Raw genomic sequence first — 25852 nt, 5'->3', positions numbered from 1 at the left:
TCTGTGTCTCACCACCTTCACAGTAAAGAACTTCTTCCTTATATCTAACCTGAATCTCCCCTGTTTGAACCCATTGTCCCTTGTCCTGTTGCTACAGTCGCTGATGAAGAGGCCCTCTTCAGCATCCCTGTAGGCCCCCTTCAGATACTGGAAGGCTGCTATGAGGTCTCCACGCAGCCTTCTCTTCTCCAGGCTGAACAGCCGCAACTTTCTCAGCCTGTCTTCATATGGGAGGTGCTCCAGTCCCCTGATCATCCTCGTGGCCCCTCTCTGGACTTTCTCCAACAGTTCCATGTCCTTGTGTTGAGGACACTGGAACCGTACACAGTACTCCAAACAGGGGTCTTAAGAGACCAGAGGGGCAGGATCACCTCCTTCAACCAGCTGGTCACACTCCTTTTGATGCAGCCCAGAATACGGTTAAGCTGAATATTTAAGGTCCTAAAAAAGTATCATATGGGAAATTATTAAGCCTGCCAGGTAATTTTTCACCACCTTGAGACGATGATAGGTCCTGTGCAACAGATAATCCATTTACTTCAGTGCAAGAAGTAAGCCACCAATTCTTGTAGCAGTTTACTGATTAGGATTGCAAACACATGCTTTGCTTCCTGCAAAATGGCAGTCAATAACAAAGTTTAACACTCTTGTAAGGAAAGGTACACAAAAAAAATATTTGCATTTGTTTACCTCTGCAGCTTCGGAAGTGAAACCCATACCCAGCTGAACTTTCCTATCTTTCTAGGTGACACGCATGCAGAGTGGAGAATGCGCCTACAGAAGAGTTAATAATCAGAGTTTTCTGTGTGGCGTGCATACCAGACTGCAGTTTTCTCTAGTTGTTTCTCTAGCAAGCTTAATGGATGGCTGAAATGAAACAGCTTGCTTAGGAATACAGCCTGTCCTGATCCTGAGTGATGAGATACAAAGGGTTTTTTTTGTACCTTTTCTGCCAATAAATCGCACACTAAGGTTATTTAGCTGCTTTGAACATGGCAGCTCACTGGACAAAGCCGCATGTACCCAGGGTACCTTGTCCCATGTGGGACAGGGATTGTCGTATCCACTGCGGGCTCCACCTCTGTTTTTTCTAGCTTCTACATGTTCAGAATTTTCAACAGTATTTTATTTCATTCATACTCCTAGTGGTAAGCCAGGTCCTTGATTGTTTTAATATGATTCAGTTAAAACCAAGTCATGATTATGCTCATAGATGTTTGAATATAGTGTTATGTGCAAAACAGCAATCATTCAAATAGCTGCTACACATGATTTTTGACTGTGTAATCACAACCACAATAAATAAACATGAATGAATATCAAAATCACATGGCTACATGATATTGTGTTATCTGAACCACTGCTGAGGAGTTTGTCCTTGTGAGTCCTTGAAGCAAAATACATCTAGTTTTAGTTCAGTTTCACTTAATTTCACCTAATTACACTAATCATTTCATCACCAAGTTATTCCTTTAAGTAACAAGCTTGTGTATGCCCAGCAGCTTCCATGCCAAATCCATAAAGAAGTCATAAGGAATTACGACTTCATGAAAAGGAGCTTTACAACCACTGAGAAATTTTCACTCTTTAATTTCTTCATTTCTCGTCCTCATTTTGTGGGAAAAATGTGTGTTTCCCATTGTGAGGTTTCTTCTGCAGAGAAGGCGTGCATACTGGTGGAATGGTCAGAAGGGTGGTTGACATTTATGTGATAGAAAGTACTACTGACCAGCTTGCTGTGTTTTGTAGGATAAGAAGCAGTCTGGGAGTGTATGTGTCATAGGATATTTATAAGCTGTCTGTTACAGGTATGAATCCACAAGGGATATGATTGCTAAGTATGTAACTATAACTGAAATGTACATAATCAGGAATATTTTATTGATCTTGTCACACCCATCAATTGGGTGCCATATCCCTTGAGCAGATGAATTTAAAAATCCAAAAGTGTTTTCTAAACTAACATGGTTTTAGCTCACATAATTTTCAAGAGACTTATCAGCCTTTGTTTTCAGTGACTGTCTTTTCCTGGTTTTGTCCTGTTTTTCATTTCTTCACAGAATCTTCAACTTATGCTGACAATTTGACAAGAATCTGCCCCTTTTTGCCCTTCTTCTATGCACTGGTTTTCAACTTTACAATTTGTGAAAAAAATTTTAATTGAAATTAAGCCTGCTGAACATATAGGCTTTCTTTTCTTTTTTATCTTTTGCAGAGCTCCTAGAAGCAAGCCCTGAGCTTTTAGAGTTAAGTAGATAAAAGGCTGGAAAATGATGCTCAACATCTTTGTTCCAATTTGACAACACAGATTAACATACAGAAGAATAACTCCCCAAAATGCAACAGCTTGTCTGCTGTGTCACCTGATGTCTCCTTGTGTATGTCTAACCACCAGGTTAAGCTCAAAGATGTGAAAGAATTTTCTTAATTATTTTTGTTCCATTCATTTTGCCATCACTATAAATAAGAGTTTTGACCCATCTCTCATTCAGAACTGCAGCCTGAGTGTTGCAAATAAAACAGCTATTTAATTTGGGCTGCTATTCAGGCAGTCATTAAATCTTTTGGGTAACACCTTACTCCCAAACTTCTATGAAGTACAGTATTCCCCATCCAACCGCAATGCTAAAACTCTCTTATGCTCCTGTCACTTCCTAACGTCATTTCTGGTGGCTTTAACAGATACAGTCTTGCACTGCTCATATCCAACCAGAACTGCTGCTGAAACAAATAACTCCCTTAGCTCTTCCCTTTGTTCATGTCATTCCTCACTTTGCATCACTCCAGCATCTCCCATCTCTGCACCGGTTCTGTATGCACTTTGCCTTCATTTTGAGATTCTTTATTCCTATCCTAGTTTGTTTTCACTTAGCTTTAATATGTTACTTCTTGCCTCTGACTAACCTACGATACTAGTTTCCACTGCCTTTTTCTTCATGTTTGGTTTTAATGTCTTTTAACAAACCCTGTTTTGGTTTCCCCATGTAACAGTTGCTCTTGAATCCATCCAAAAGACAGCTACTGCAGCATAGCTACTGTAGCTTCATGCTTCTGGTGTGCTGAGTCTACTGCTGTCTTGCTTCTCCCATATTTACTGTCTGTTAGTTCATGTCTTGTCTTACATTTCAGTTGCGATTTCTTTAGCACAGGTACCTTCCCCTTGCTCTTTGCTTAATTAGTATTTAGGAGCACTAAAGTTCCTAAAACTTCTTCAGCACAGCCCATAGCAGGGCAGCCCCAGATGACTGTCCTCTTTGCGTCCAGCCTTCCAGCTGAAAATCTCAACATGGTGTTAGCCATGATAAATGGTGCATTTCGTGACACAGACAGCGTGCCATTAAGACAAGCTCATTTCACTGAAGAACCATCTGATGGTAATGACTTTCAGATGCAGACTGACCTAGGCTGGCTCAAATCAGAGTGCTGGAGGTGAAAGGCTCCATATTCCATTACCAGGACTCTGAGCCATCAAGTCTGCTCCATCCCACCGCTACTTAATCTGTATTGATATATTTGGTAGCATTTTCCTAGCTGCTATCATCCATATAGATGTCTGCCGTCATTTTGTTGATACAGTCAATCAATACTACATTAAATGTTACCTTCAGTTTAGCCTTGTCTAAAGTAGATGTGGTATTTTCATTATTTATACAACTATGCCATTAAATTATGCATTCCAGATTAAAAGAATAAAAGACTTGTTTACATTATTATTATTGCTCTGGCATCAACTTTCGTATTTCTGTGTAAAGAAATTAATCGCCTATCGGAGGGGGAAATGGGGACTGACAAGCACTAGCTCCTGTTGCCTCTGGGACATAATTATGCTTGCAAATACAAAACCAGAGAAGTTGTAAGCTTAACACAGTAGACACTCTTGAAAGTTTCATCTCAGCATGAAGCTATGTTTTAATTATTATTTTTGTCTGCATTGTTCAGATTGACAGTGCACCAACTAGAGTAAGTGCTTATCCTAGTTAATTCTTCATGAGGCTTATGTCACTGGAAGATGCATTTAATTTATTTCCTTTTTCTTTTCTTAAGCCAGCACTGACTAAGTGGTTATCTGTAAACATTCAACAAAGGTTTTACTACTTTAAGGCCAGATCCAAAAACTGTTGAGTCAATTGGAAACTTCAAAGGTTTTTAGAACAGGCCCTATTACAAGACAGAGGTAACTTGAGATTTGTGTAGGAACCTTGCAGAATAAGAACACTTCCTTATTTACATTCTACAATATTAGCAGGTTTCCTATATGGTAATGACTATCTGTTCTTACGAACTGAATTTGGACATTCAGACATCCCCACACACCTCAATAATAATGTTATATACATATGTTCATGTCCCAATTCCAGCTGAAGATCAACAATATTATAATATATGATGTTTTTTTCTAAGACGGTCTATGTAATGCATACAGTCCTTACACTTGAACAGCTGTCATCTGTGTTGTGGGAGAAGATTCTCATATTTACTGATTTAATTAGGTAATTACAGTGATGCATTTAATATTGGGAAAACTTATGTAAGGTATGATCTCAGAAGTGCCACCAGACCAAATGCTACCATGCTAGTGCAACTTGATGCAGCAACTCTGGAACAGAGCAACTATGTGCTTTGAGAAAACTTTATTTTGACAAGCTGCATTGAATCATTTGGAATCAGAAACTGTAATGGTTTCAAATCATTGTTTTTAGGATAGAGACTCCTATCTTTGTACGTATCAGTTGTGATTCTTTGGCTTAATTTAAAAATGGTTTCATGTTCCAGATTAGCAACAGATTCTTAACACTATTTTAATTCCATCCTTAGTGTCACTTACTACTTGCCAACCTTTTTGTTCTCATTTCTTATCAAAATGAATTTGTATTTCTAGCTGGAGTTTTGGCAAAAATCTTAAAGCATGTGTAGTCTGCTGTCATTCCCTGCAAAACATCAGTAGTTTAACAAACTTCACCTGATTGATCGGATGCACTGTGTAGTCAGGCCACTGAAGTGCAAGATCAACCTCAAGGCTGTGCTCAACCATGTTTGGTACTGGTCCTTTTTACGTGTCAGGCAGGAAGACGGCAGCAGTGGTGTCAAGTTCTCTGCAGCCACAGAGGCACCAGCTCCCTCTCCGACCAGCTGGCATGCTGTGCCTGGCAAGGCTGCACCCCCAAACACCTTTTCCCTTTGGTAGTGATTGACACAAGGCAGAAGGATCCTTCCTAGAAAGATCCTGGCATCACCTGCTAGGAAGAGCAGATGGGATTTTTACACAGCCTGAATTCAAGGAAAACATGGATGCTTCCTCTGTCAGCTCTTCAGACCACCTAAGTAAGTACAGACATAACCCATGTTTCCTAGCTGGCCATGAGTCCAAAGATGTAGCATAATTAGTTCCATAATTCCCCTTGGCTGCAATATAGCTCTGTGAGTTTCATTCTCTCTTACAAATACAGTATCTAAATGTTAGTTGCAGAGTCTGGGCACTTAAGCTCATAATGGTAGACAGCATTCATGGAGAGCATCCCTGTTCTCTGTGTTTTGCAGGGGTAGAATAAGAGTAGAGCAGTAACAAGCTGGAACTCCTTAATCCTTACAAATAATTGCAGAGTACTGCTCCAGTTAAGTGAGAAAATACTGAACCGAAATGATCCCGCTTTGCTCTGTAATGTTTTATCGTAGCTGCTGCATATCACGGCTCTTTTTGATAGTGCCCTGCTTTAATGGCTGCATGGATTCTATATTTTTTAATGAGATTTGTATCAGAATGCTCCAAGTAATGATAAATACAAGCTAAAATTACCTAAAAAGAATCTTTTCAGGGTTAGTGTAGTCAACGCAAGGCATATTTATATTTTCATCAGCTTAGAACATCCATTGACTCATTATCTTTATTCATTAAAGCATTTACCAAAATTAAGGTGTTGTGGTTTAGACCCAGCCAGTAACTTAGCATCACGCAGCCATTCACTCACACCCCTCCTTCTCCCCCTCCCCAGGGTGGGATGGAGAGGAGAATTGGAAGAATGTAAACCCCACAGGTTGAGATAAGGACTGTTTAATAACTAAAATGAAGTAAAATATAGTGACAATAGAAAGATTACCAATAGTAACAATAATAATAATAGGAAACAACAAGAGGAGAAATGAATGCTCAGAAAACAGAAGTGATGCACAATCCAACCGCCCGCCGCCTGCTGACTGATATCCAGCCAAACCTGAGCAGTCATTGGTCCCTTAGGGGTAACTCCCCACAGTTTATATACTGGGCATAACGTGTTGTGGTATGGAATACTCCATCCACTAGTTTGGATCAGGTGTCCTGTCTTTGCTTCCTCCCAGATTCCCGTGCCCCTCCTCGCAGAGCATGAGAGACTGAAAAGTCCTTGATCAGGGTAAGCATTACTTAGCAACAAGTAAACCATTAGTATGTTATCAGCATTGTTCTCACACTGAAGCCGAAGCACAGCACTGCAACAGCTACTAGGAAGAAAAATAATTGATACAGATGAAACTAGGGCAGAAGGGCAGCCAGGTATGCCTGGAGTTGCTTCAAAACATTTTTAAAATATATTATTACTAGGACTTGTAATACTAATGATATGTTGAAATGTAAATCATGTAAATATTCAACAATATACATTATTTGGGTTGGAAGGGACCTTAAAGATCACGTAGTTCCAATCCCTGTGCCATGGCAAGGATCACCTTCTACTAGACCTGGTTGCTCAAAGCTGTATCCAGCCTGGTCTTATGCTTGGGGTTGCCCTGACCCAGGTGCAGGACCTTGTTGAACTTCATGATGCTCACATGGGTCCATCTCTCAAAACTGCAGTATTTTAGCATGGGCAATTAATACTTAACCTTCATAAGAACACAAAAGGTAGCATAGCTGAAAAACTGTAATGTTCTCAGTTACGAATATTTTTTCACATATTTTCCTTTCACCCAGTATCTGATCTCTTCATTCTTACTGAAAATATTATTCATTCTAGAGTTATATGCAAAAATTGCCATCCTGCAAACATTTATGTATATGCTTTTTATTATACAATCCGGTGCTAATTTAAGAAAAGTTCCAGCTTCTAGGGGCTTCAGTTCTCAAACACTACATTTAAAAATCAGCTTAAAATAAAGCCACTTTTTTTCCTCCCTAACAGCCTGCATATTTTCATGTTAGCCGAATAAATAGTAAATTAATGTGATAGGAGATAGGATAAGTAAGAAGACTGAAATGTTGCATTTACAGCTCTAGCATGTTTTAAGAAAAATCTGATCAAAGGCATTTTATGAACAGAAATTTTCTGGTTTCCTTTTGGGGTAAATTGTCTTTACTATGCAAAGAGGAGTACTACTGGGAGCAGAGAATCTTGTTTTGAAATCTGTTTTCCTAGAATGTGTGTTTTACTTTTGCAGTTTCATAGCCATTAGTTTTTTTCCAGAGCTAATCATGCAAGTGATGTCATAAAAAGTAACTTTTATAAGTTTTAATCACAAATATTTTAAATCTCAAATAGGCTGTTCAGACAATACAGTGTTTAGAAGACCCTATAATACCATGCAGTATATGTGATGAGGAGATGGTACATTTATTTTAGGAGAGAAAGAAATCTGTATTTCATTTGTTACACTGCTAACTTCACTTTAGGTAATTGCATTCAGCTTTATTATTGCCCAGAGCAATAACTGATTGTTAGTTATTGAAGTCTGAAATGATTTTCTCATTTCCCAGGGGAATCTGGAGATTTACATGGTGCACAGCAGTAACTAATAGATATAATCTGGTCATAATGTAGCCCTATAATGTGTTATTTACTTGTTGAGAACATGGATGTTGAACATTTTAACATTTCCTCAAGAAGCGTGGCAGATTTTACTCATGATATGTGAGCTTTAAGTGTGTACTACTTAGTTCCATAATGGTTGAAATGCCAGCAACCATTAAAAGGTATATAAAACACTGGGGATCACACACCTGTACTTATCCAGCTGTACTGGAACTTGGACAGATTTTGCCCTTGATTTGTAAAATGTAAGCACATGTATGAAAAATAACCTACAATAAGTAAAATTTCATCAACAGTAGATACTCATTAGTTTGCCTTGGAATATTCTTATTATATGAAGATAATTACACTAGGACAGATAAGGGATTTTATGGAGCAGAGCTTGCTTTTCTTGCTCTCTTCTGAGCTGTTTGTATCTATTTCAGTACCAGTGTATATGCAACTCTGGTATTTTCAGTAGCTGTCTGCTTTGTTTTATGAATGTCTTGTGCCATTCTGTAGTCAAAGGATATTAAAGGTGTGCGGTCACAAGTAAAATGTCCCTGGATGTATTCTGGAAGCAGCAGACATTTTAAAGATGGGTTGAAGTTGTCTCAGCATAACCATCTAATGCCATTTTGTGTGACATGGTGTGCAAAGAGCCCCCACAAAGGACTGGCACATAAGTAACACAGCCTGCAAGACATTTTGGCCTTCTGAAGCAGACAGCTGAAATACCTTAGAGCACATCAGCTGTCTCGTGACACCCCTTTATAATCAACTATAGACTCTGAAAGTCTGCTGCATTTATTCAGTGCCCAGAACAAGAGACCCCAACCTAACTGTGACCTTCTTTAAGGCAGTAAAATAAACCTTAAATAACAAGCACTTCAAACTCAGCAGTTTTGTGGTGCAGATGTCTGCCTTTGAAGCCACATTCAGAAATAGGTTCTTAGAGAACAAAAAACTGTTCTGTAAAATTGGGTTCATTCTGGCTTACTTAGTTAAAATACTCCATTTTGGTGTTACAGTAAAATGAACTGTTAATCTTAGATAAACCAACAATATGAAGTAAAATGATCCTAGCCTTATAATATATACTGTCAATGCAAGTACGTTATGCGTGATACTTACATAGATAAAATACTAAGCAATGATTATATTAAAGTGGCAAACATTTTTTATTAAAGTAGTTTTTCCTTTCCATCAAATACAAATGTTTTATGAAGGTTTCAAAGTATTCCTCATGGAAACATTAAGGAGTCTGTTCTTCTTTCAGTCCCCAGGGGATTTGTGGCTGTTATTCACATTAAACCTAATGAGAATTACTGACATAAATACCTGGTGCACCAAGAGGCAACCAGGCTCTTAATCCATAGCATCTCCATCATCCTTTCAGCACAGGCTCCACCTCTTCCCAGGCTGCTGCTGCTTCCATTCCTAGTGCTCATTTCCTTGTATGAAAACATTCCTGCTAATGTGGGAGCACCTTCCTTAGTGTGGAAGATTGCTTGAGGAAAAATCTCCTCTTTGACTAATCATGCTGTATTGTTTTCTTCTTCACTAGAGACATACTCTATACCATGCGGCTAGGATCTGGATGCCATTTAAAAGTTTTATTGGGATCCTTATTAGGTGGGGAGGGAATTGGAGCTGTTTCTGCTCTCTGGATTCAGCTCCAGACTGTTTATTGTCAGGGTGGAAGATGAAAGGAAAGAGAGAATGAAGAAAGCAGTAAAGTAAAGACTGTGGCAGAAAGGTGGGGGGGAGTGAGAAATGACAGGACAGGTCTGTGCTCTGATAAAAACAAAATATACAATTAAGAGTTCAAAGCCATTCCTTCCTAAAAGGCAATCAGAAAGAGCAAAATAAATGAAATCCAAACACCATCCTCCCTTGAAACACCAACCATTACTACTCTCCCTCCCACTAAAACCCCAGAGCAAGCAGCCAGACCTGTGTCCTGGAGTTAAGTGTCCCCTTAAAACCTGCCACAGGTTTTCAACATGAGATGCTCAACTAACAATTCTCTCTCTGTTTCAAAGCGCAATTCAGAAGGAAGATGCTTCATTTTTTCAACTCTTCCTGTGCCAGCCTAGATTCACTGCCTCATCTGTGCCTGTACAAACGATAAATAAAATCACCAGAAGGTGAGTAATCTTACATATTATGCCCTGATGGATCACTGCTGATAACATGTACTAAAAATGTCACATTTCACGCTGAAGCCATACATCAGGTAACTCCTGCACTGGACCGCCAGGCAAGGCCACATATATAATCACTAGCAGATTATGGCTTGAAATTTTTCTTAAGGATTTTGGTCAAAATGAAAATGATTCTATCTCTCCAAATCTTGTAGTGCTCTTAATTTTCCTATATCTTTGTTCTGATCTCCTGTGCCTCCAGTTGTATTATGTTCTTTGCTAGTTCTTCTTTCCCCACCTCAGTCATCTCCATGAAGCTCTTTCACTCCCTTTTGTTCCTGCACTTGCATATTATAGAAAGGTCCTGTATTACAGAACTTTTCAAGTTTTTTAGTTAGCTTCTAATGATAGCTGTCCCTGCAGTACTTCTGCCCTTTTGCTAATCCAGACTTCCTCACATTGGCCCTTTTGAATTATATGAGAGGGTTTTTTTCATAGGATTTTGGTAAACAAAAAATCTCTACAGAACTAGAAGATAAGCTTTTGAAAATTTGTCATATAATAGTTTACCTTGTGAGTTTGTGTTCTCTAATTGCCATTCTCTCACAATTTCTGCTATAGCTACACATATGTGAAACTGGCTAGCTCAGAACACCAGCTCTCAATCTTTCAATATGACAGTCCTCTTTTCTATGCTAATTATAAATCCACTACTCTATTATGTTTGTTACAGCTCTCTGCACCCCAATATTGGGTTCTCTTCTGAAGAGACCCCTTTGCAAGACTCATCAGCCATATTCCAGAAGAACTAGATGAACCTGGAACAGACAGTGAAAAACTGTTGAATGGTCAGGTAAATAAATATTTCATAAAGCAGTGAATTAGAAGACTGGAGTTTGGTGAGATATATGCCAAGGGAATGGGGATGCCTGGTAGGAAAATATTTAAGCTAGATAGTAATGCTAGTCAAATAACAAAGAATATGGTTATACTCATATAAAAGAGTGATACAATGACAAAAATCACCATGGGTGACTTTTATTTGATTATTAAGATTTCTAACCATTTGAGTGCAGGACTGAGTAGCTTTCAGTGGAAGTATTTGTAGCAAGAAATGCAACTCTTTTTAAGACACTAAGGAGGGTGCCTGGTGTGGTGCTTGTGATAGCCAGGATATAGACTTAATGATGCAGAGGTTTTTTAATGTTCCTTGTTTTTTTTCACTGACCTTGAAAATATATCTGGGAATGCCATATCCCTTTCTTGGGTACTACATAAGCAGTCACCTCTGCTGTGCAGCTTTATTTTCCTGCCTTTCAGTCTATCCAAACTGCTGCTGTCATTTCCTCCTCTGAACACATCTATCTGATAAGATCAAAGTCATCTTTTTCTATTTTAAATGCATTAGCAGTATAAACTTATTTTGATGATCTTTGTTATCTTCATGGCTAAACAAAACAGGAACCAAAATGCGCAATACTTGCTAATGTCTTAAAGAACCCACTCTCTAACTTGGTAAAACTAATTTTATTGAAGTCTCAACAACTAATTGGATAAATATGTCAATACTGTACGTATCCTCTTTGGCTTGGTACCATTTTCCTGTTTAAGATAGATTAACTCAGCAAATAAACTAAGTACACATTAACCATATTGACTGTCAGGTGAATAACTTATCAATTATGTATTCCTAAGTTAGATTGCATTATCAATAAAGAAACCAAGACCTATTTAAATCAACTTTTAAAATTAACTGTGTCAGTACTTGCTGCTGTTTGGCATTCTCATACTGTGTTTGAGCTATGAGCAATTATTGGCTCTTTCTATTCCAGATGATACTTTATTAGTAATAGTGCTTTCTTTTGGAGGTAATGGAAGTTTCCACCATTCTGCCATCCATCAAAGGCTGACAAGCAGGTCCTCAGCTGCTGAACCAGTTTATGAAGCTCTTTTCTCTGCTGAATTTAGTTTACAGTTTTTTATGATGCTAGTGATTTTTGCTGCTGTTTTAATTTCTCAGAAATTGTTTTAGTATCTCCTCACATCCCATGCCACAACTTTCTTCTCACTAACTTTTTGAATGAAAGAAAATAAATATTTAAGTGGTTGGTTTGTTTAACTGTTCATGGAAAGGACTCAACTTTCCTTCAAACCATGCCTGAACTTCTTCAAGGTTTCTACTGAAATAGGAAAACGTATTTCCTAATTTATTCCTCAGGACACCTAAGGTCAAGGCCTTCATAAGGACAGTCATGAAAGTTTCCCGAGAACTTGAGACACAAATTCTAACACCCTATCTGCTACAAAGCCTTCGGTATTACTTACATGGTCTTCTATTAAATTCCTCAGGATAGGAAGATATTTTGATGGTGATAGCAGAAAAGCCATTGCTGTATCCTTGTAATGCCTTACAGATTGTTAAGCTTTATTAGTAATTAGTGGTGCATTCAGCAAGGTGAGTTATATCCATTCCATTACAATGGAATACTAGTGTTTTCAGGGAGGAAACATCACTCTCCCTGAGGACATTGGATAGATATTTTGATCCATATCACCCAATCAGATGTGAGCTGTTACATAGTTTTCCTCTTTTACATCTTAGGCTGCCACTCTTTGTTTACAGCACAAGATTGCAGTTCTTACCACTGTATCATTTTTAATTGACCACTTTATGAATAATGCTGAACTACACAAAAAATGTTGTTTTTCCAGTCTTTGGGGGACAATTAAATGACCTTGTCTTCTGGAGGATAACAAAACCCAATGTTTTGCAGTTAAAGTGAGAATTTTTCCCTGTTGAAAATTGCCTGTTGTTTTTATTATTGTAAGAACTGGTCCACTGAACTTAGCACAGCCTCTGAGGTCTCAGTGAGAATCCTATGATTAATGAGGTAGCCATTAATGTCAGTAGATTGAACAACTGAAATCTGATTATATTAAAGTGCTTCCCAAACATTAGGGTCACATTAACAGTTTATTGAAACAAGCTGATAAAATTTAAAATGGTCATCTCATTCCCTAGGGTTCCTAATTGTTGCATGATAAATCACTCTGTAGAGAAATCTATTACAATGTTCCAAATGAGAAAATGTAATTTACTGTACTATTAGTGGGGTGTTTGAAGAACATAAGTTCTTTCATGGGGGAGTTTTGCCAGAGTAAGACAAAACCCTGTATATGGAGATTGTTTTTTTTTTCTTTTAGGTCAGAATAATTCTCATGCCTTGAGCTGCCTAAATTATGTAAGAAAAATGAGACATCTTATGGAAACAAATCATCTGACAGTGACTTGCAAGTCTATTACTGAAGGTCCAGCATGCATGAGCATTCATCTGTGTTTATGATATTACTCTACTTGGAAGCACACTTTTGCAGAGATTAGAAAGTCTTCATGCCTCCGTTATGGTGGCTCCTTAAAGGGAAAGAATCAGTTGAAAATTCATGTTTTTGGTTTCAGAACCTCTGATGCTGAAACAAATCTCTCTGCAGAGGACCCAAGTTACTCAAATTAATGTCTGCACGATCAAGGTCAGTCTTTGTAGTGTTTTAGAACTACTAGTAGTGTTTTGCTGTCAAAAATTCCCCCCCACACACCAGTATTTATATCTTACTTTTCCCTAGTGCATTAATTGTATAGTTTTATTACTCTTATTCTGTGCTTAGGTAGAATTTGAGCTTCAGAGATTAATATATGTATTTCATTTTGTGTATGTAAATAATGTTGTTCTAATACTTAATAGTTTATAAAATTTATTTCTATGACTGGGGGCAAAGCTGATCATTGCTGTTGTGTTTGTACCTTTCTCAAATTCATAAAAAACTAAAAAAGGCATTGCAAGTAGAAAGGCTTGTCACAATCACAGCTGACATGGATATATAGGCAGATATCCCTTTGTCTCAAAACTTGGCATCAGAAAAAAAAAAGAAACTGAGACATTCTACAGACTAAGGTATTTATATTCCACAGAACAGTGGAAAAAAGCTGCTGGAGGACTGGAGACTACCTACTGTATTAAGCACCCTCATTTTTCTTCAGTCATACTGAAGTAGAAATGGCACATGGTAAGGGACAACAGTTCTGTGCTGGAGGGGCAGCAAGTAGTTGAATGACAAACAAGCATCTCAACATATACTAACTCAGTCTCTGTTTTGGTGGTAACTAGTCAAGTCAATCCCAATGTCCATGACCTTAACTTGCAGTGAGAATGAAAAATGGTTTTAGGTCTCACCAAGACTATTATTAGAGGGTGAAAAAAATCTTAGCTTTGCCCCTTTCATGAACAGAGTGCCAAAATACTGTAAAAACAAGTAATTAAATGGGATAAAATGCTGACATTTATACCTGGCAGATTACCAATAGGTACCTGTGGATTTTTTTGAAGTGTGTCTTTCTACCTGAGACAAAATTTTATTCACATTGCATACGAAGAGGAAATCTGTACACGTTCCACATTCAAAAATATGGGCGCAGGATGTGGAATTAGTACTGCTTGCAGCTTGGTAGCATCTGGAATCATAGCTGCACAGCACAGTTCTATGTACAAGGGGAGACACAAGCACAGGACAAAGACATGTTTCAGTAAGTTTCAAAGGATAAAAGAAGATATGGAAGATGGATATAAGGAAGTTAAAGGGAGCACCGAAGCAAGCAGGAGTCTCAGCATTGCTTGTTGTAGGTTTCACAGAAAAGGAGAATTGTAGGCTGGCTGTAAAGAGAATAATAGGGTGCAGCTTTGTGAAAATTTGCTGTTCCCAAAGAAAACACATCTGGAAGAGGAATTACTGCCACTGCTTCCATTTTATGCACTGCCTCAGTGGTCAGAATGGCCTCTTGAGAGACTCAAGTGCAATTTGCCAGCCCTACTGGTATGGAAGTCATGTTGAAGAGGATGTTGACTAATTTTTGAACAGAAAAATCTCCAGATTTTTGAAATGGAAGAGACAATATAGAAGTAGGGAGGCAATTGATGAGCAATCTTTTTTAAGATGGGAAAAATATTTTGTTTTATAATGAGATGAAGGAACAAGACGAGATTAAACAAAAGCAGAGAGTAACTCTCAAGTCAATATCTTGAGGGGGCTCAGAGGAGATCAGGCAGCACACTTAAAACAAAATACATATTTAAACTGTGGAATTCATTGCTACAAGACTATGGAGATAAAAAGTGTTTGTCTTTTGGTTTTTGGTTGGTTCTGTTCCTAAAGAAGTTAGACTTTTATGTAAGATAGGTTCATTAGTACATATTAAAACATGACTGACCGAAAGAAACCTTAGCTGAAGAAGCCACTTGGCGGATTTTATTTTCTTATCACCTGCTTATTACTTTGCTTTCAGATATAAGGCACTAAGTCCTGTGCAGAGGCACTAAAGATGATGAATATACCAGTCTTCATATGATGCTGATGAAAGAACCAGACCTTCATGGGCCCTTTTGAAACCACTGGAATGTATCTGCCTGATCTTTCTGAGAGACTGAAGCCTGCCTGGACTTTAAGTATGGTCTAACAGTACAAAAGTACAGTTCCTTTTTTACCGTTGGGACTGACAGTACAGTTTCTATTTTACCTCTCATTTCTTCCCATGGCCTGATGGGCCTCAGGTATCCAGCTGCCTTTCCCTGATTACTATGTCCCAGGCTGAAACTGTGTGAGATCCAAACCACTAGATTAGATTTGTTTTCTCTTCTCTAGGCTGTGCAATCCATTCAGTTTTGGCCCTCCTGTTAAACTTGTCCTTTTCAGGACACACTGCAAAATGCAGAAGGGGAAAAAAGAAGAGTCCCAGGGACCACTAAATTTTATTGTGGAATACTCATTAGAAAAGTGCATTTCTTTGGTTGTTTTTTTTCTGAGATGAAGAAGTGAAAGAAAATGTGTAGAGAGGAGATGAAGAAGTTCACCTGAGGAAGGAGAAAGTAAAGGCAAGCCAAGAAAAGGAGACAAATCAAGGGACAGGAATCAGCATGCTTCTGGTTCATTCCAGTGTAGCTCTGATTCAGGTCAACATTTATTATTCACTTTGAAAGCCCAATAACTGAAAATGCAGAGAGGAATGTGACAGGGACTGGGGTACATGGCAGGGCATCTGTCAGGGATAAGTTTCTGCTTTTCCCTTCTCACCCTTGTGCATTGCTTCTATCTTCTCAAGTCTGACATACAGGATAGAGCATTTCAGAAAGAAATAGAGAAAATCATCTGGTGCCATCACCATACCAGCACCAGCAGTGGGAGTAGCAACAAAGACATGAGAAGGTTAAGACCTCCATTGGTTGTGTCAATATAGTGAACAGGAGGGCTTCTCTTGGGCGCAAATTTGCCTTATGACTATACATGGCCTAATGCAGCATGCGTTTCGACACACCATTATACTTGAAGCAAAGTTGAAGATATACACTCAGACACCAATCTAGGTGGTCCACCTACAGTGTGGCTACAGGTTCCTCCACCAGTTTGTCCTTAGTGCACAGATTGTGTGTGCCTGGGACTGGTACCTCTTCCAGACCTCCTCACCATTGAAGTCATATTGCCAGCTTACATGTGGGAGTCATACAAGGCCCCAGACAATCAAACCTCCATCCTGCCTTCTTTGTATGGTAATATAGAGCTACCCTTCATATCCTTTGTTTTCTTGTCTTTGCAAATCCACATTGGTCAAAACACAACACAGAGAGACATTAAAAACACATCAGTGAAGTACACTGGTGGAAGTGTTGAGCCCAAGAGATCCACGATGGATGTGGCAGTGCACAGCACTCTGTCTGAATGACAGGTTTGAAGGCTGAGCCACCACTCCCATCATCAGTGACCAGTTTTGCCTCCTGTGCAGAGTGAACAAGAAGTGGGAAGAGGGACAGAAGAGCGAGGAGCTGCGCCATCTAGCACAAACACAGGATTTCATTATGCTAGGTTACCTAAAAAGGCCTTCCTCTCAACCCAAAGGGCCACCAGTGGGATTTGCATTATACTCACTGCATTATTCGACATCCTGAAGAATTGGCAAGAAATAAATAAATAAGAAAATAGAGTAATAACAAACTAATAAATTAACAGACTGTTTCCCTGACAGTGATTGATTTCCTAGACTATGTGTTAATTCACTGCACAGCTATTGGTTTGGGAGGCACAAAACTGTACATCACTCACATGCTTTCTCTGCCCTTTTTTTTTTGTTCAGGAGTTGGCTGACTTTGAATTGAAGACTGCAGAGTCACAGTGACTGCGGTTGTGCCCCCACAGAGTTTTTTTTAACACGCTATTTTACTGGGAAAAGGTTCTTAAGATGTAGTTTGTCTGGCAATTTTTGTTTAATTATTACTGCGATCTATGACTGATATCCATGAATTTTTGTGGATCTGCCACAGCTATGGATTTCTGAGTTTTGGCATTACAGACATGAATGTTGCCTAATGTGCAATTGAGCACCTCTGAAGCATGCTGGTTTGCAAGGACTGCTTGCACACAACACATTGCAAATTGGCCCTTTGAATGGTTGGCAGTAAAGTTTTTTGTGATACCCTTTGTGTGAAATTGCCTTGCTGGTTTTGGTAAAACTCTACTGAAGTCAATAGATCTACTGCAGAGATGAATTTGGACCTTTGTGTTTTGTTTATTGTAAAAAGAAAAGAAAAAAAAATTGCCTTTATGGAATAAGAAAACGTAACTAGTATTTACCTGAAAGGTCTCAGAAACTTTTTCATAAATACATGTTGTATTTATGTTCATGTAGATGTGTATTTGTATTTTTACAAAAAACCTACTTATTAGCAGCACAGTTAAATAAGTGTTTTGAATGTATAATAGGACTTTCTTCGCTCAAGCATGATTTACCTTATCGGATCTAATGACTACCAGGATAAATGCATATTTTGCTGTAGCTAAAAATCCATATTATTAATATTTTTATAATAGTTTAAATTTATATAGTGCCTTTCATCCCAAATGCCATAGGGTATTATGTATGTGAATAATCCCAATGAACTGGTGTGAATAGTCCATTGAAACCGATGGGACCATTCACACAAGCAAGACTATTCACATGAATTAGAGCTATAGAATCTGGCTCTTGTTCTATAAGGTATTTTTATTTCCACAAAATTTACACTTACCATACATGTTAGTTTTAAATAAAGTAATTATAGAGGAGATGAAATTGCAAATGCTGCATCTTTCAATATGTTTTCGGAAATTCACATTTATGAATAAGAGTAGGAGGCCAAATAATTTAATATCCCTCTCTCTCTGATATGTTATCATGATAGTTCAGTGCTGATTTAAAATGAAGATGTCTCTTGTTAATGGCTCATTCCAAAACAACTTACTACAAAAAAGGGACTTAATGCTAGAAACTTTGCTTAAGGAAGCAGATTTTAATCATGCTAAGAATCTTATTTTATTCAGTGGGATTACTCACATGAGTTGTGATTCCAGGATCAAGATTAAGAAAGACCAAATAAACCAGTGGCTAATATAATTGATTGCATTTTGGTCTATATTAAATAAACATTTTATACTGAAATATCCTCTTGAGAAATCATTTGGGAGACAAACACTTTCTGGTGCTACTTTTCCTTTCTGTATGTTAGAGATTCTCAGGAAGCAAACTTTTTGCAAGTCAGGATATGCTATTTTTTACTTAGCCATCTCTAACTCAACAACATACCAGCAGTAAAATTCCATGAGAAAATAATTTAATTTGGCACCATTCCTGATGAAATGATTTGCTGTTCTGCTCTTCTCCACATTGCTTGTTCCTGCCTTCTCAGCCTGCCCTGGTCTATGTCAGCCCACTCAGTTGTGGAGCCATACATTGATCTTTAGAGGACTGATCTGGCTGAAAACTAGCCAATTTTTTTTTTTTGGCCAGGTTTGCTTTAGCCTCTACTATTTGCCCTGCTGAAGTTCATGATGAGAAAAGAAAAGAAAGATCCATTCACTTAACAATTCAGTAAAACTGAGCATATAGACTCATCCGTTTGGGTTGGAAGGGACCTTAAAGATCACCTAGTTCCACCCCCCCCGTCGCAGGCAGGGACACCTTCCACTAGACCAAGTTGATCAAGGCCCTGTCCAACCTGGCCTTTAACAATTCCAGGGATGGAACATCCACAACTTCTCTGGGCAATGTAACAGTAAAGAATTTCTTCCTAGTATCTAACCTATATCTACCCTCTTTCAGATTAAAACCATTCCCCTTTGTCCTACCCCTACACACCCTTATCAAAAATCTCTCTCTGTATTTCTTGCAGGCCCCCTTTGAGTGCTGGAAGCTGCTATAAGGCATCCCCGGAGCCTTGCTTTCTCCAGGCTGAACAACCCCAACTCTAAGCCTGTCTTCATAACAGATGTGCTCCAGCCCTCTGATTATTTTCATCACCCTCCTCTGGACTCACTGCAACAGGTCCATGTCTTTCTCATACTGGGGGCCCCAGAGCTTCATGCAGTACATATCACTGAGCTAGACCCTAACATCTTGAGTCATGTCCAGAGAGGAGGCAGGTCGGGGAATGAGCCTTGCATGAGGGTTTGCAGGAGTAATCAGTGTGGGCTTGCTGATCTCCACGTTACCCAGGGGTTAGGCACACAACAGGCCAGTAAGGTTACCCTGGACTGTCATATTGGCAGACATATTAGCAATTTCTTGGTGCCTAAGGAAATGTAGGCACTTGGAGACTTTGCTGCCTTTGAGGACCTTGTTTTTTCCTATTGAAGTACTTCAAGTAGGTGAGCAATGCATGAGTCCCTGTGCAGATTGGCTATAAATTGTTAGAGCATAATTTATTCAATATACATATTATATTTCATGTAAAGCTTCCTATGCCCTGGCATAAAGGTTATATTATCCCACCTTGAGGAGAGGTCACAGCCATAGGGGTAATATGGAGACAAAAATTCACTTTTCACTTTGCATCCATTATATGGGTTTTTTTGTTGATTCTGAATATCATGCGGCCAAAAAGGGCCTTTTTCTTTCTCAAAAAGGGAAGTTCTCCTCAAGGGCTTTTAAGAATTCCTGAAGGTCTCATGTGAAATTATGGCAAAGGATTTTTCAGCAAGTTTTTTTAAGATAGTATATTTAAACTTGTTTTCTGAAGTATTTATTTCAAATACTTCAGATTCACTATGCTTTTAATACTAATGTCATACTTAAAATAAATCACAATGCGTACTTCCTGTGATCTTTTCAGAATGCAATAAAACAGATTGTTTTTAATGGCTGTTCCAGCAATGAAAAATATCTGTGTTAGGTGGAAACAACAAATTGATGCTTTTTCAATTCCTTTTAATGGCATGAGGATCTTTGCAACATGCTGTGAAAAATATTCTGTTAATGATAGGCCTGTGGCACAACTTAAGGAGTCATCAAGAAATAAATGCTCTGCTGTCTGGCTGGCAGCTTGGTGTCCCTTAATTGAAGTATTATAAGATTCTGTGCAGAGTAAAGCCTCCAGGGTTTTGTAGCTAAATGGCACGGACACCTCTGATGAGACATGCAGATGAAGATGTGTCAATACAATCTTCACCAATTTGCTGTAATAGCAGAGACTGATTAATTTTATAACCACGGGTGCTTCTATTAGCTAACCTAAGGAATGATTTAGACTTTATTAAGTGACTTATTTCTATCTTTTTCAAGAGACTTCTACAATGTAGTTTATCTCCAAGTGCTAGACAGAAACACTTTTTTTCTAATAAGGATTCTAAATTTATTATTTAAGGAGGGATCGTGAGTGTGACTCAGTTACATGTAGCTTTGTGGGGGCGAATCTTTGTGACTTGGCAAATCAGCTGTACTTAGGTTGGTGTTTCTCGAAAAATAAAGTGTCTTGATATCCTATGCAACTGAGATGTCAGCTTCTATATACATTTTTAATGTACAAAAAGGGAAATTGAAGCAAATAAATCAAAAGTATGTGGCTCTATATTTTTATCTTTTTTTTGCTAGACTATAAAACTTTTAATATTTTATTGTAATTGCTTATGGACATCTAACATGAATTAGTTACCCATAATCAACCAGCACTTTATATTTTAGGGCTTTCTTCAATAAAATATGAATTATGACATGGACAATGCATTTCATGATTGCTCTGCACAGTGCTGGCTGCGCAGTCATACTGCACTTTCTCCCAGGAATGAGGAACCCAAAATTACTCTCATACATTCTGGACACAGCAGACAGTTAGGAAAATGATCCTTCTTGTCTGGATGGAAAAAATACAGATTGATCACAGTCATCAGTTTCCTTAGCCGTTCACCAGGAAGACTGATGGCCATGTTTTTTCCATCACAGATGCCAGGAGGCCTCCCACTGTGGATACTGTATGTCCCCCATTGTACCATAATTCTGCCTTCTGACATGGGACTGCATCCTTGTTGCCAATGAGAATGTTTTGCCACTGAGTGGAGGCAAGCTTCCCTTTTTATGAATATGAAAGTCTTACTTACCAAGAACACTGGGGACATGCTGACCTTTTTATTTTTCTGGGGTTTGTTTATTTGTTTGATTTTGGGCTTTTTTCTTCAACTAGCCAGATCTCATACAAACTAATAAAGAATATGCTGCTCACAAAAGCCATGTGCACACACCACAGATTATAGCCATCAGCATGGGTATGGAGTAGACCACTTCCAGACCATGGGGCAAACTTTCATTCATACACAAATGGCAGAGAAATCAGATACTCTTCACTCATCATGGTCACAGGATCTGGACACAATATAATTCAGTCTTCTGCTTGTTTATTTACAATCTGATGCTGGGATGAATGCTTACTGCATAAACTTATCTTTTACAAGGCAGGAGAGTAGCACATACAATCTGAGGTTCATATTCTTCTTCCACCAGCAGAAATGTGAATGTGGGAGGGTGTTTCTTACGATAAGATTTTTCTTTTTTTCACCGTTCCCCACTCCTCTACTGCCTTTGTGTTTTGATTTGTGTGTGTGTGTGTGTATGATTACCACTTTTATATATAAATTTTTCAATTGTGACTGAATTCAAAAACATATTAAAACATCTATTTGTTTAAAAATTGTTTAGTACTTGCTCAGTTTCTTCTTTTTGACCAATTTTTGAAATTCTAAAACTGTAATAAAAAATTCCTCATTAGTAAACAACAAATTTCACTTGTTCTTGTGCATGTATGCAACTCACTTTTGTAGCAAGATTATCCAGAATCACAGTACTTCGATACTTCATTCTTGCAAACACCTCAAAATTCAGCTTACAAGATGATGCGAGTCCCTACTCTTTGACTTGCCTGAGATCTTCTGAAGGTCAGATTGTTTCTAACTTTGCCTCCTGTAAGCTCCATATACTTTTTTCCCATGTATTGGGTGCAAGCTATGTTCCAGCGGCTGTCTGATCTAGCATGGCAGATCCAAACATTTGTCACTGCTGACACATTCAAAGAAAGCATTCTCCAAAGGTTTGCGGGAGCCAAAGGCAACTTGCTTCTGAAGAACAGAAATAGTATCCCTTTGGAATTCAAGCAAACATTGGTGATCCCTTTATATCACACTCACTTTGCTCTTTTTGTCTTTCTTACATCTGTAGACTTTACTTTTTCCCCTCTCCGAAGTAGGCTTGCTATCATCCCCACAGTTTCAGAGTTGCAGGTCAAAACTGAAGCAGCATGTGAAATTTGGCTGCTTTATATATAAGCATGTATATATATATATACATGCCAGCTATATCTAGACTGCTTCTTAGTATTTCAGGCTCGTTCCTCCTGCAAAGATGAGGAATAGTGCTGTTGATTCAGGCTGCATTCATTTTAAAGTGAGTAAGAACCTGTTCTGATACTTGTATTTCTCATTGAATGCTGCTGTGGCAGCTCCATGATATCCTACATACCAATTAGTTTTGCCTTAGAGACCTTCATAAGGAAGTGGGGATTGAGGCTGCTGAGAAAAGTTACTGTGACATTTACTGAAGATTCTTGTGCTTGAATTGGGAGCACAGAGGCACTGGTCAGGGGAGACAGGACTGAGAAATGTCTTTTAGAAGTATATTTATGTATGTGTCTCTGTATGCTTGCATTTACACATTAGTCACCAGAAATATACCTTAGAAAAGAATTATGTATGGCTATATCTCTTTCCAAATTAAACTACATTTATTACTTCAGCTTATACTAGTAATTCAAGCAGTATGCCTAGCACCCTTCCCTCTTCATCCTCATGGCGAGACAGAAAGGAGAACTAAGCTCAGATGGGCTCATTGGCACCATTATCCCTTTCATGTAGGCTCCCTAACCCTTGAATCGGAGCTGCACCTAACACTGGTTGAATCGCTAAGCACTATTGGTTTCAGCTTTTTAGAGAAGCCATTCATACAGCCTACAGTTTATAAAAGAGCTTCTATTCTCCTTTAAAATGATTTAATATAAATAACTAAAATAAATGTCAGTGGGAGATCTGTGAACTTATTAAGCAGAGGTAGACCTCTTGATGTGTTGCACATAGACTGAACGTGTATGCGTGTAGATTTGAATAATGATACATGTATTTTCAGTCCAAGTCTGGCACAGCAGCAGAATGGACCTCAGAGTGAGCTCAAATATACTGGACAAATTACATAATGTTCATCTGCATAGGGAAACATGGAGTCCAGTCGCACAGTGTCAATTAATCCTACCCCAGAGACTTCTAAAAGTTGGAGAATGCATACTCATAAATGTGGACTGTGTTCCCTGGTCACACAGGCAGTCCCTGGAGGCCCATTTGCACCTGCCTTGGCAAGGTATTTTCACATCTTTGAGGGTGACCAGAGCAGTGAAGAAATTCTGCCTTACAGACAGAAAACATCAACTTGGGCCTCTCCTGCTTGTCAGCTGCATGGATGTGCTGCTTTCTGTGGCCATTTTATTTGGGTTACAGATTCTTAACAGTCCAAGCAGGTTTCCAGTACACCCAGAAGACTTGCTACGCTTCTGCTCCCTGAAGTGTGAGCATAAGCATGTTGGTGGATGCCAGGAAAGAGGGACCTTGTGCCTTACCCAGCTTCCACCTCTGCCTGCCTGAGGAAGAGGATCGCGGTGGACATGCAGCATCTGCTCTGTATCCATGTGGGCTGGGAGGAAACAAAGAGCTTCTACTTTGTGAAGAAGCAGTGCACTGCCCCAGATTTTTCCCAGCATCTCCAAGTCTTTAAACACAGTGTTGTTCGTTTATGCTTTCTGAAACTGAAGCAAGGAAAATTGGACCAGACCAGTTCCATTCATTTCAAATTAACTCTGATTCATAGTTTGCTGCAGGCATTAAAATCTCTCTATCACCTCTGATAGCTTCTGCATCAGGCAGATACTGAGGCACTAACATCTAAAACTCTACATACTTGTGCACACGCACACATAGTGTTCATACAGTATATACACGTATGCATTGCTTTAAAGTCTCATGCTAATAATGCTAAATTGTCAAGTTGGCCCATTGCTCTGTTAGCTTTTGAAAAATAAAACAAAAAAAATATCTTCCCTAAAAATGGAGATTTTTTGTGTTACATGTTCTTGAGGTATGATACCCATCGAATGAGCTATTTAGTATGTTACATGGTTTAATAAAAATAACTTGTCTGGCAATGTCTGAAAGCTTTTGCAGCTGCAGGGGTACTTCTTGGAAATAAATTTGTGTTTACACAGGTGCAGCCATATTTAACAAAATTTTTATATGCAATGCAAACAGCTGCCTGTCTGTTTTCTTTGGCAGAGCTCTTTCCAACTGGAACAATTTGTATCAAACATATCTCTCTGTGATACCTATATAAACAATAGACAAAATTCCTGTGAAAGGAAAAGGTTTTCAATAATGTGTCTTTTAGATAAACTGGAAAGCAGAAGCAGCCTGATTTGAAAAGCCTGGCCCTTCATGAAATATTTTACATGTGAGAAGACCTTGGGAATCCACTGGGGAAGTATTAAGCACCCTGTAGGGCAACTCATAGAGTTCTACCAAGTTACAGTCAAACTGAAGGATTCTGTGATCAGTGAAAGATGCTGAGCAATCTAGATTTTCATTGACAAAAGCACCATCGGTACTGAGGTATGCTATGTAATTCAAATTTTGCCATATTTTTTTATAGAGTGAAGTCTTTGCCAAAATATTTAGCCCAAGTCAATTATCGTTTTTGACTGTACTACAAATGCTTTGTTATTTTTTTTTCCATTTTATGAAATTCTAGTTAATTCAGAAAACTATAACTTACAGGCACCTTAGTAACCCTGCACTTTTCCAGTTCTTTGCAAATACTCATGGTTTTGAAAGGCTGCCTTATCACCAACTTGCTTTCTTTCAGTCAAAATTCAGCAATTGAAAAGCCTGTGGATTTCAAATTGCAGTTTGGGTTTCATAGACACCTTCCTCAGCCTTCCCTGTTCCCAACCAAAACAGCAAATAGGAAAGAAAGATTTCTCCACTTAATTAATCTCAGTGTCCACATATTCATTCCTGTACAAAGGTTTTCTGTTTCATTTGCAGCAAGAAATGTTAGCATTAATATTTGCTGCTACTGAATCAAATTGCATTCAAAGATTATTTTACACATGCAGCTCTAACATTAATTATCAGTTCAATTATTTTAGCATTGATGAGGAGTAATTTTCTGTCCACAGAGGAACAGAAAACTCTCCAATAACATTGTCTTGTTATGATTTTCTTTTCTTTCTTTTGCAGCCATGCAGTATAGCATGTGAATCCCACCATGTGATAAATTTGGTCAGTCCTTTTGCTTCATCAGAGGGTGAAGTGGAGAAGTTAACAGTGCTTCTGGCATCCTCACTACAACAGAAACCATGTGTCTAGATAAAGATTTTAATGAATTATATATTTGTACAACTCCACTGGCTTCAGCAGAGGATCCAGTGGGCTTTGTGCTGTGCTTGCATTTGTATGGAGCTGACACAGCTCCTGAGTTCTCAGAATGACAAATCTGTGGCTCCATTTGTTAGC

The 25852-nt window shown here is 38.5% G+C and overlaps 1 long non-coding RNA gene across 1 annotated transcript in view; it reads right to left on the bottom strand.

Moving 5' to 3' along the window:
* The window catches only part of LOC134156508 (uncharacterized), a 165082-nt gene that overhangs the window by 61452 nt on the left and 77778 nt on the right, over nt 1–25852 (bottom strand). The window lies entirely within an intron of this gene.

Source organism: Pezoporus occidentalis, unplaced genomic scaffold, assembly GCF_034315485.1.
Source record: "Pezoporus occidentalis ecotype Australia unplaced genomic scaffold, CSIRO_AGI_Poc_V1 ctg87, whole genome shotgun sequence".
NCBI lineage: Eukaryota > Metazoa > Chordata > Aves > Psittaciformes > Psittacidae > Pezoporus > Pezoporus occidentalis.
Note: the sequence above shows the minus strand (reverse complement) of the source record. Positions and strands in the feature narration are given on the sequence as shown.